We start from the raw sequence: 13,501 nt of genomic DNA, 5'->3' as shown, positions 1-13,501 counted from the left end.
AAATGAGTTGAAAATAGTAACTATCGAGTTCAAGTTCTAAGCAGATAACCACATTCCGAATCCAGAAGTAGAATCATAAAAAAATATGATTTAAAAGAGCTTGTAAACAAGTCGAATAGAAATTATTTCTATTTTATTCTATACTCACAACTGTAACTAACAATGAGATAGATTCAGTCTTTTGTGGACTGCCGCCGTTCTGTCAGTCAAATGAATATGTTAATACTCGATATGTCCAAATTTTGTCAAGCATATTATAAGTCAATGTGGCAGAAATGTTATCACTGTTGTCTATCATCGGAGAATAGCCGAAAAGTTTCTACAAGTTTTTTGATATTATATATAACTGATATTGAGACTATTTATAATCCCAAGTTAGGTTACTGGATATAAATGCAAAGTGTATAAAGATGTTAGAATGTTTAAATATTTGAATGTACGTTATTCATTGCTGAATGGATTTGAGAAAATTTATAGTGCGCCTTTGTTATAGATGGCCTCCAATGTGGCTTATTTTTCATTAAAAAAAAATAACTGTTCTAAGAAAATATATGCTTGTTTTAACAACACCATATACTGCAACATATTTTACTCGTAAATGTATTGTATTGGCAAATATCCAATATTATTTTAGGTTCACCGCACAAACTTAACATGCTGCTTAATTTACATAAAATATAATTATGCTCACATATATCTTAGTTTTAGAATGTAGTAACTTACATACATAAGTATTATATGAGTTTATGTTTTTTTTTAAATAAACTCCTAAAAATAAACAAAGTTTTAATATTTTTTAATCAATTTAGGATGGCAAAGAAGTTGACGATCCATTCGATGAAAAGCGGTAACCATTGCATATATATAGACTTATACAGCGCTATGCATATGACCGAATATGCTAACTTAGACTGCAGACTAGAGTATTTGCTAATATTTGAAGATTTTAGTTGATTAAATAGATATTAGTATTAACAAGGTAGTGATCAATATGAAGGCATTAAATGTTCTATGTACTAATAACAGGTTATCGAGGTCAAATTCAAAAAGAAGAATAAAAATATGAAAGAGAAATGAAATGCAGAAAATTTAATAGATATTTTATAAAATATTTTATCTGAAATCAACTACATTTACCAATCAACCGTATTTATTTATTTATTTATTCTATATTGACAACATTACAAAAAAATATTAATATATGGTGGTTGGCTGGTAGAGAATGCCATCAGGCATTAAGTCGGCCTTGTAGACATTTTTCAATGTGTGCAAAAGTATAAATAAATAAAATACTGACTTAATGCATTCTCTCCTAGACAACCTTTAGCAAAACAAAAATATACGGTAAATTTTTTTTTAAATTTTTGTAGATAAACAGTTTCAGTAGTATATATGTTGACTCACAAATTATATAATACATACAATGGAGAACTACTGCACATTATGATTATATAAATATACTTACATGAATACATTAAACAAATATTACTTTGCATATACAAATATAATTCATAAAACATACATACAAATACGATAGTATATTATAATACTAATAAAGCAACAATAGAGATCAAAGGTGATGATGATGTTGATGAACTACTTTCACAGTTTCTTCAGATATGATCTTTAGACATTCGTCGACTTTTTTAAAAAAAGCAAATTTATTAGACATTTATGTCAATGGGTAGCGTATTGCATAGTCATATGCTCTTTTATAAAAGATGAAGATCTCCCTGAAAAGTAATCTTATATACGCTAATAATGATATACCAAAGAAAGACTTTGTACAAAAGTCGATTGCTTGGGCACCTCTGTCCCATTCGTGAATCTACCGTGAAGCAGTTGTGTTTGCATGACTGTATTTCAGTTTGAAGGATGGGATATGGCGTGAATTTACTGGATACAGAGGAATAACACCTGAGTCCTCAGGAATGGCAACGCATGGGGGGTATCATGGGCGAAACAGTATACTCTGTTATGTTCATGGTACTGTTTATGTCTATAGGCGACAGTTACCACTTTTCATCAGGTGGGCCGTCAGCTTGTTTGCCATTCTAAGTTGTATAAAAAATAAACCTAACCGTTAATTGTACACTGATTCCGATTATTATTTTGAAATCGTCAGCTTGACGTCATTGTCACCAGTCATTTGACAAATACGCTCTTGAAAAGGAATTAAACCTACATTTATTAAGTGAATTTGATACATAAATATTACAATTTTTTTATTTCATATTCATCAGAATTAAGTGTTTTCCAGTTATGATATGAAAAGAAAGAATCTCATGACATCAAAAAATTATGCTTACATAAAAAAATATATTTATTTCGACGTAACTGCGTTGCAAAAATATGATTCGTATATAAATTTTGTTTTTACACAATTATTATTTTCGGAGATTGACATCATATCTATTCGTTATTATATTTAAAATAACATGTTATTTACTTCTCCGTCTAATTTATAATTATTAAAAAAATTGAATACTAATTATAAAAGTGAATAAATGTATTCGTAAATATACAAGACGCATCAAAAGAATCAAAGACGCAAATAAATATATTTATTTATTTAAATTTTAATGGACAATGAAACTATGTACATATAGCGGACTTAACACCGGACGGTAGTGGGTTTGGTATTCCGGTATTTATTCTATATATATACCAAATTTTATTGAAATCGTAAATATTTTATACAGATTTTATACAAATGCACGTTATTTTGATCCTGAATTGAGGATCTGAATATTATTTTTTAACTATTTATTATTATTAACTCATATTATTATAATTATTTAGATAATAAACACTAGAGAATACATTGTGACACCTATAGTACCCCTTATACTAGTTACCATTTATGAGGATAGCGTGTTATGCTAAAGTATCTTCGCATTCGGTAATTTTTTCATTATCATAAAATTCGTGTTTATTTGACCACAATCACACTTGATGTTAAGTGATGTCGTGATCTAAAATGGAATATAATGGATGCCATGTTTAAATTTTCTGACCGAAACACAGCCATGCAAGAACAGCTACGTGTATTTGATAGTATAAACACAAATGGAACAGAGGTAAGCAAGTACATGATTTTCGTATAAATTGTCCCTAGAGTTTGGCCCCGTATATCATTGACTTTTCTCCCCTTTACAACTATAGGAGTACAGTAATAATCGGGACGTTACGTGCTAGGATTATTATATAAAAAAATATTAATATATTGGACATAAAAATACGAGTGAATACAATAGTTAACACTTCTCGTATTTAAGTACGTGAACAAAGTCGAGGACACAGGTAATGCTTACACGTAAAGATTCATTGCACAACACGAAATTATACTGTTATTCATCTATTTGTACAACTCATTTGGTGTTTCGATATATTGACCTTGCTAAGTTAATAGATTCATGTAATTATAATATATCTATAATACTTCGAGCAACAGTATCAACAAAACTTAGATGTCCGGTCAATACACCAAAATAGCCAAGTGAATAACGCCTCACTTACATACAACTTGAATATAAGCCTTCCCCATAAGGGGAGTTTTGCTAGTAGTTGCCACTCTTGGCAGGCGGGTTGGCAACCGTAGTTAGGCTTTTAGAGATATTTTAAGAGAAACGCTGCTGCCATTCCGTCTAATATAAAGTTCCTTTAGTCACCTCTTACGGCATCCACAGAAAAGAAAGGGATGGCCTATTAGCCGGAACCACACGGTCAGCATTTACATAATAGGTGGAAATTTAGGTATCTAATCTATTGAATTTAGGTGTCTATGTTAATCTATTTATATTTTTTATCCAATTAGGCCATGCCATATTTGAATTAGTTCTCTTTTATTTCTTGAGAAGTTATTTGGCGATAATACTTTTAAGTGTTATTTTACTTCGTGTAATTAGTATTGTCGATTAAAGAAACAATATAAATAAAATATGTTAAGAATTTTCTAGAAATGTATAAATCAGGGTAAATAAAATTCTTATATTTATATACATTGTACCAAAAACGTGAGTAATTGAATAACTTCGATTTAAATTCGTGTTAGTGGCCGATGTCATGAGCTAAATCCAAATTAATTAAGTTATAACTATATCTATAAAAATATACAATATTCGTGAATAAAAAACCACGTTACTTTACGTTCACCACAGTGGCAATATCGACAAATGCCTCTAACCACCTCATTGCGCGACAGATGTAAATATATTTAATTTATTATTTATTTTTATTAAATAAATAACAAAGTAACATTATCAGTAAACATAGTACAAATATATAATGTTTCCAAACCATTTGCGTTATATTAAATCTCCAACACATTTGAGGTCGTCGCTCTGTCTTTATTTAAGAACACATTTCGAAATAGGTATTTTGTCAGTAATTTTAAAACTCAAAAAACGTAACTACCTAATTATTTGTGGTAAGTTGTTTACAAAACCAAAGAACAAAATGAAATTAACATTCTTCTGACATTGGTCTACATATGAAAAATAATAGACATTTGTAGCCATTAAAGTTGATTATTTTGTTTTGAACAAAAAAAATTTGCAATAAATTTATGTACTTAAATGCCTATAATAAGTAGAATATTATTACATAATTTATATTTACAGCAGCCTACGGCTGGGATTGATATATCGAATATACGATTTTATAACGGTTGAATAAAAAATAAAGTAATTTATGTGGTCTACAATTCATTTAATTTTTTGTTAACATCTATAAAGTTAATATCTAAGTAATGTATGATATGAAATAGAAAGAACAATATAAATATATAAACATATCGCAAAGTAATCCATGATTTTTACATGATCTGTTCTTTTAAACAGAAATATGATAAGTTTGTATTGTTTATATTTTTTATTTTGACCTTATGTAATTTTTTCATTAACCGACTAACTGAACGGATTTAATTAAAATTTAGAATACAAATAAACCATGTCCTAGATTAACATACAGGGTAATTAGCTATAACATTAATTCACGCGAACACAAGTATGAAATATTATAAAGTAATCAGACCATTGTTGGGCTCGTGTTCAAATTGAATGAACAATGAAAAACAAATAAAAATAACCAAATCAATTATTGCACTATTATTACATATTATTAATAATTATTATTGCATTATTATTACAAGTATTCAGTACAAGTAAAAAAGTAAATAATGATTAATAAAATATAGACAAAAGACAATATTTCTAACAAATTCGAGAACGGGGAGAAAGGAGAGAAGAAAGTACATCGACTGCAAAACAATCAACAGTTTATTTGTCACTGACAGTTTCCTGTATGAAGCATACAAAAAATTAATAAACGAAAGTGATATGTTTAACAAGTATAGCCAGATAATAAATCATATAAATATTTAAATTATAATTTTTAGATTTATACAATAATAACAATTCAGTTTACAATTTATTGCAATACTATTTTGAATACTTCCTGTATTTTCAATGGCTTTCCATTCCATTGAAAGCATACGACGCTATAAAGTTTTATTAAACCATTCTAAATCGTAACGACAGCTTTTTATGGTTGAAGCAAAATATATAAATATATATAGGAATATGACATTCAAATGCTACTGAAAAACGTGTAATTTTATAATAATATTGTTAAAAAATATTGTAGTATAGTTCATAGTTAAATGACTGGACAGAATGTAGAAGTAAATGTGATTATTAAATTAAATAAAAATGCCATCATTGGAGAAATTGATTAGCGACTTTTTTTTAATTTGTGTGTTAGTTGTTTTACAACTTCGAATATATTAGTTTTGATTAATAATATATATAACTATATGCAAATAATTTATGACATGGGGTATGTAGGTTAATTATTTAATCGGAGAAATTCAGTGCCAACTTTTAATCAGTCCTAGTTCTTTTAAAATTTCTTTAATACAGCGTATATAATACAGTAATAATTTAGTATCTATTTCTTGCCATTACAACTAGCCGCTAAACTTTTTAACGCATTTGTATAACTTGAATACAATATGTAATTTACAATACAGTAGAAAACAATTTTTATTGTGTCTAGAAAATTTTTATAAAATTATTTGAAACACTGAAAAATATAGCGCTACTTTTTTATTCAAAAAAGTATGCATCAACCGAAAGTTACTATTGGCTGACTATTTTTAATCCTGTTTTTTTGACAATCGATACTGCATCTTGAAGTATAACAAATGTACATTGCTGGATATTTATAAAAAAATGGTATTATGGTATGTTTTAATCAATAAAACTTACTAAAAATATAAACAGACAAATAATTGGCCCCATCATAAAAGAGTTTACTGATATAAAAGAAAATAAAAATGTTCAATTGTAGTACAAATAAAAAAACCGGTCAAGCGCGAGTTGAACCCACACGCCGAGGGTTCCGTACAAAAATATATAAATATGAGATAACATTACCTGCACATTGCATTTCTCATTTGAAACAGACGTCTAATAGTATTATTATTGCTAGTACAATCTATAATTTCTTATTCTGGACTATAAGTGGTTAAGTTGGACTGTATGACTAAGCTTTGTTTTTGGTGATTTTTGATAATTTATCAAAAACATCTAGCTAGAAACATCGTTTTATTTTTCTACCAATATTCACATACACATATAAACTGCAATTATTCAGATTTGTTGGTCCAGAAACTTTGAAGATAAAGACGGAAGAATATTCCTTTTCTTGCAAGCCCCCTTTTATATACTACATTTGGACTTGTAGGTAAATTTCGAATTTTGAGTATCCTTTATGACCTCCCTAGCATAAAAAATAATAAGATTGTTTCAATTAGTTTGATTGCAATATATGCAAGCAAATAATATGTAAAACTATTCCAAATTTCAAGTTGATAGCGTTAGTAATTACTGCTATATAAAGCTGTGACAGGCGTATGGACAGACGGATAGACAAAGTCCCGCCATAACGGTTCCTTTGTTTTTGGTACGGAACCCTAAAAATTTATTAATTCATCGAATGTTTCGATTTGTTACTGATTAGAAAATGTTTCTGTGCTAATTTCTGAGAAAAAAACTTGATTATCTTTTCCTTAAATTCCATTGAAAGAAAAATATATTGTCAAAGGGGATATGAGTAAATTTATAAAAACTCTTTACAAATTACATCAATACAAAATGTCATTCATTACAATTATATCAGCAATTGCAACGAACATTTACGTACCCCATTTGGTACCGGAGGAAGATACTAACAATATAGTCGTGTTTCCTGCACTCGAGCAATTTCGCCATACATCTTGTCCAATCCAGCGGAAAGTTTATCAAATAGATGTCATAGTGAACGCGAATGGATGCAGTTTGCTCCTTCATACATCCAGTGGTGTTGCAACACGCCAGCGTCACTCGGTGAATGCAAGCTGGCGAATTGCACAAACTTGCGAACTCCCAACACTGCTGCATGCATGCTCGGTGCATTGATGGAGTTCGCGCCAAACGTCTACTATGCAAAGTATTATATTATCTATCACTACGCTCTGAAGTAATGACTGTTCGCTATACTCAAGTATTATACTTAACAATATTATAATTAGCACTCACTTCGTACTTTATCTTTTGCGACTATATTTACACGTTGACACTAATACGAACCGATTTTCACAATCATTTTCGTAATCGACTTTAGAACTTTTTTTTACCTTAGTTTTATTTAGGACTTAATCTCGTGTTGGCCCTATATTCATTTTAGAATTATTGAAGCTAATATTTTTTTTTTATCTGATGAACAAAGAACTACTTGTTGCGACGCATAATCTGCTTGTAAACATACTATTCTGAATTCAAATATTTTTAATGGAATTAAGTATATTCATGATTGAAATAGGTTAGAGCAAAATCTACTTGTTTAAGCCTTTTTTTTTTGTCAGATGGAAGTATTGTGACCTAGGCTATATCCGTAGTGTAATAGTATCATACTAGGGACTTAGAGATCCCAATAAAAAAGAGAGAGAGTCCAATAAGAAGCTAACTAATACCAACACTGTATCAATAAAATTCCGACTAACTCCAGTAACTCCATCTCCGGTAATAGGAAACACTATTAATATGCTATGTATGATGCCCACATCAACCATCCCACTCTGTGACTTACTATTAATTAAAAACTGCTTAACTTTTGAGATTACAGAGTGTAAATGTACACTACATCATACACATTACAGACTATAGATGTACACTGCATCATCTGTATGTTGCAATTTAGTGAGTTATTAGATGTTTACTATAAACTAGGTACTTATAATTCGTTTCAATAGAATTTGTTAAAAATGTAATCAAATAATTGGTTCGACCATAAGATAGTCTACTGATGTTCAACAGTAGTATAAATAAAAAATAGATTAATTAATTACATTGTCTCTATTTATTAATGTATCACTTGGAGTGCTTCTGTAAGATATAAAAAAAACTTTTTGTTCAATTTAGTACTAATAAAATCGTATTGCAGATAGTAAGACTAAATAGACACGAAATTTCGTTTTGTTCTATTGTCTGTAATGTAATAGAACTAAATCATAGAACTATACGGACTTTTCATATCTGTTTTGGACCTTAAAATCTAAATTTTATTTTTATAATTGTAAATGAACTTTTTGTTCATTTAGTTCTGTTAAAATCATACTGCAATAGGCTTAAAGAAACAAAAATATCCATTTTGTTATACCGTCTGTAGTATGATAGAATTAAATTGTAGAACTGTATGGATACAATCAAATTGTTTACGTTTTATTAACATCTGTTCAACCACACTATAGATACTACAGCTCTATAGAGTTCGCTCAATCAAAACTATCTGCTTATTTGAAAAATTTATTTAAAACCCGTTATTTTTTTTGTAACATTACATTATAGTTGTTGTGCAGAACGCACAATAACTATAATGTATAAATAAACGCTTTTTAGAGTAAATTTTTTAATTTTATATTTTTGTTTTTCGATATCTGACAATGTCATCATTCAGTTATTATATTTTTCTCTACCACTAGCAGCGACCGTCTTATTATTTCGTAAAATATACAGTCCTTTTTCAAGAGCCTATCTCTAGTTAAAAGTTGTAATATAATAAACAAAGAGACATGTATTCCAAAATTTGCTAAGAACTTCTTTTAAAAAATTGCTATTATCCAAATAATAGATAATGGTGCGTTCTCATTATAATGGATGAGCGCTCAGCAATTGGAAGAATTACGAAATGTAAGCAATGAGTGTACCTATGTCACAAATAAATAACCTTCACCCAAATAGTAAACAGAATGTTTGGACATTTATAATGGACAAAGTAATTTTTTGTTGGTCTAATTACTTCCTAGATACTGTATCATAGACATGATGGATTTTTGAGAAAGGCGACCGCCTTTACCGTTGAAACTACATATATCAAAAGATTAACGACTAAAAAAATTACAGCCCATATATTTTATTAAAAAAAAAACGGTATTATAGCTTTCTATGAGTGAAAGAAATTTTTAAATCCGCTAAGTTATTTTTGACTTTATACATTACAAACAAAAAGTTTAATTTTTTTCTTTAGAAATTTTTTCATTTGTTTAGAAAAGAGAACACCCTTCACTTTATAATTTGACCTGCTTTAATTATCGCGTAATTTGGAAACAAAATACGTGATAATTTGGAAAAAGCAGGTACAGTCAGGACGAAAATGGGCCGATTACATACATTAAGGATAGGAACTGGGGTCTTAAGCAATTTAACTTTTTTAATATAATTATAATAGTGAAATTTCTGTAAACTATTTTAAAACCGTAGATTAGATAGATCTATGAAAAACCATAGATTTAAAACATAGTATTTCTTTCTACGCAAAAAAGAAACTATATTAGAATTGTTTAAAAAAAAAATACTTCGTCTAAATACAGCATGACCGTTATTAGCTACAAGTTCTAAGCTACAGGTTTAACAATGGGTGTACGAGTATTAATTATTGATAAAATATAAAAGTATTATTACAGGTACGTAAAAATAATATTACATTTTATAATCGGGGCAGGGGGAAGGGATTGTTGCTAACAAACCCATAAGGTCTCACAGTCCCATTGCAAGCAATTATTATTATTAGCCCTTAATTACCCACTGCTAAGGCGAGTTTTGCCAGTAGTTGTCACGCTTGGCAGACGGGTTAGCAACTAGAATTAGTCTTTAGTGATGTTTTAATAATGACGCTGCTGCCTATCCCTCGACCATTAAGTTCCCGTAGTCGCATCTTACAACACCTACAGGAAAGGAAGGGGTACATTGCTAGTAATATACCTCAATAAATCCACCTCCACGTGGTTCCCCCTGAAAATCATTATCATCAAATAATCATCATCATTGATCATAATCATCAAACAGTAAGCATTGCTAGCTATATATCCAAATAGCATACATTGTTGATAACTGAGTTAATATTACTGGATTTTGAAATAATAACGGAAACGATATATTAATGCGATGATAAACGAACCGAAACTCCTGTCGTAAATATAATATATACTCATTAAAAATGAATTGTATTTCTAGCAAATACAAATAAAAGTTTTCTCAGATATTTTTGGTATATAAATCATCATCATCATTAAATATATAAATCATCATCATTAACGTCTTAGCCATTATTTGTTTACTGCTAAACATAGGCTTCCCCCATAGACTACCATAAGGAGTGGTCCTGAGCCACCTGCATCCACTGATTCGCTGCATGCATTGAAGGTCGTCACTCCATCTAGTGGGGAGTCGTCCTACACTGCGTTTGTCAATATAATGCGTGGGTCACCATTCAAGAACCTTTCTTCTCCATCAGTTGTCAGTTCTTTATATTATAAATATAATAATAATAAATTAAATTAGACAATGTTCAATTCAATATTTTTTTATATGCATAAAACATATACTCGAGGTTCTTTCTGCTACTATTAGTAGATAAGTGTTACTTTTGGCAGGAAAATATAACTTTCTTCTTAGAGTTAAAAAAAAACTGCGATTGCAACGATATCTCAAAACTAAGTAAGAATGATGGTCATTAATATCTAGGTTACAAGTGCCAATGTCCACGCTTCGGATGCGACTCTTCTTGTTTCGGCCCAAAAAATGCGACGGCACCGCATTTCGGTACTTAACTAGGTGTATGACGTGAGGTTTTTTGCGACTGCTTTCTCTCTCCCACTTTCACTTTTAAAATCATGAGACTGACCATTATTAATAATAAAATTATTAATAATATCATATTTTATATAAACTAACGGGACTTAACGCGATGAAAAATTAAAAATATGTTTATACATATTCGCGATTATTTATATGTTTATACATAACCGCGAACGTTTAAAATTAATATTATTGTAATTAGAAATTACGTATAAAAATATTAAAATGTCATATTTATATAGTCTGTTTTAATAGATGTAAAAAAATATAATAAACGTAATGAGAAGTTATCGATTTGTTATTGTTACAGAAATACCCTCTATATTAAATATAGTAGTAAATAGAATTAATATTATAAAAAGATAATTCAATTAAATGATCGAATTTTATTTCTACAACTATAAAATATCAGCTGACTGCCTTGTGATCGGAACAATTATTTCTTCATTCATTTAGATTTTCATTGTCCTACTGAAGCTGACTATAAATACAAATAGATAGATATGTCTAAATACAATATAATTAAACAATATTATCTATATTCGTAGAAACCGTTGTAATTTAATTAGAAATTAATATATAAATGAGATGTTATATTAATGTCAATACGTATATACAGTTATATGTAATTAGTGTGTAAAAGTTTATAAATTTTGGAAACTGTTTAAATATTATACGGCTTTATACAAAAATCGGAATTATCGTAAGATGATCACTAGTAAGCAGGCTGGCGTGGCGCAGCGGCGCGGACCGGGCGTCCTTCCGAACCATTTCAAAATCTAGCACGCAGACAAGCGGCTGACCGGCGCGGCGGCGCGGCTGCCGAGCACGCGGTAACACGATGCAGGCTAGACGTCTTCACTTATTTATTTATATTTAGGCTTTATATTTATTTAAATTAATCTTATTTTATTATAAATAAATTATATTTAAATTTCCGACTAACTCTGCGCAAACATCGATATTAAACCAGATGATGGCCATCAGAAGCAATGAACTCATTGCCATCATTCTTTAGAGTACTACTCCCCTTTAAATACAAATATTTATTAATATTACAAAAAAAAATTTACTTTATAATTATACAGGCTTAAATCAAAATCATTGGCATCCTTGTCGAGTCACATATATTATTTTTATATATTGTTACCAAGTTTGAAATTGACGCGCAAACTCTATTGTTTCTTTAGCTTCCCCTCACGGCCCTAACCTTCTAAGTTCCTTCTATTAATATACATAAATTTCCATTCCTGGTTTTCTTTGTCGCCTACAATCCTTTTAAGATCGTTCATCACTTTAACTTGACAAAGTGTTACTTTGTCAAGTTAAAGTGACTTAATTATCTGTCAATTTTCAAAAAACAATTTAATGAATGAAATGATTTCTGGTTGATTATTTAAAAAGTACTCTGTTATCAAACTTAAAACCTTAATAATGTATTTCTTGTTAAGCTGTCAATGAAAAATTGAATTCTGGTGGCAAAAAGGAATTTGAAAAATTTCGAAGCGAAATATGAAATAGATGCAAAGATATTAATGGTAACTTTATATGCAACGTATTTTATAATTAGCGTTTTAATTCGTTAGCAGATTACTTTTAAATAATCAATTGTTTTTGAAAATTGACAGATAATTGAGATGTCACCCACACTTTTACACTTTCATCTCGTATATAATATTTTTGCAATAAATATAATTACGTACTTATTTCTATATATTTATGATTATTATATAGACAATGCTGTTTATATCTTTAATCGACGGGCATATACTAAAATGTTTGTGTTAAGTGTAGTTGCGAATCTTAATTGTATACGATTCATTTATTTGTTACCACTCATTTATTTGTTACCACTCATTTTAGGTCTGGAGCGTGTAATATGCCAAGTGGTTTTTTATGCGCTTTTGAATAGTATATCAGTTGATGATAAATATATAGCTATATATATATAAAGTTCTGTATATTTTTTACAATTTTTTAATATTATTATACTCGTATCAACCATTAACTGTCCACTGCTGAACATAGACCTCCCCCGTAAGGGCGGTTATGTCGGTAGTTGCCACGCTTGGCAGGCGAGTTGTCAACCGCAATCACTCTTTTGGTGATATTTTAAGAGAAACGCTCTCACATCTCTTAACTCTCTCAACTCATCCTCTGACTATTATTGTTATTATTCTATGCCGGGACCATTCGACACACTTTTTCACCTATGCCCACCGATTGCTCCGTCAATTCTGAATTGATTTTAAAAATTCTTTTTTGTTTTGCGTAGTCATCGGTACAAAGATTTTATATTTGCATGTAATTATGAAAACATGACA

General features: G+C 29.5%; 1 protein-coding gene across 1 annotated transcript in view; it reads right to left on the bottom strand.

Moving 5' to 3' along the window:
• Window positions 1–13,501, bottom strand: part of LOC113515999 (short-chain dehydrogenase/reductase family 16C member 6-like) — a 58,337-nt gene that overhangs the window by 38,885 nt on the left and 5,951 nt on the right. The window lies entirely within an intron of this gene.

The sequence above is a fragment of the Galleria mellonella genome, unplaced genomic scaffold, assembly GCF_026898425.1.
Source record: "Galleria mellonella isolate WM207_F2 unplaced genomic scaffold, CSIRO_AGI_GalMel_v1 utg74, whole genome shotgun sequence".
In the NCBI taxonomy this organism is placed as follows: domain Eukaryota; kingdom Metazoa; phylum Arthropoda; class Insecta; order Lepidoptera; family Pyralidae; genus Galleria; species Galleria mellonella.
Note: the sequence above shows the minus strand (reverse complement) of the source record. Positions and strands in the feature narration are given on the sequence as shown.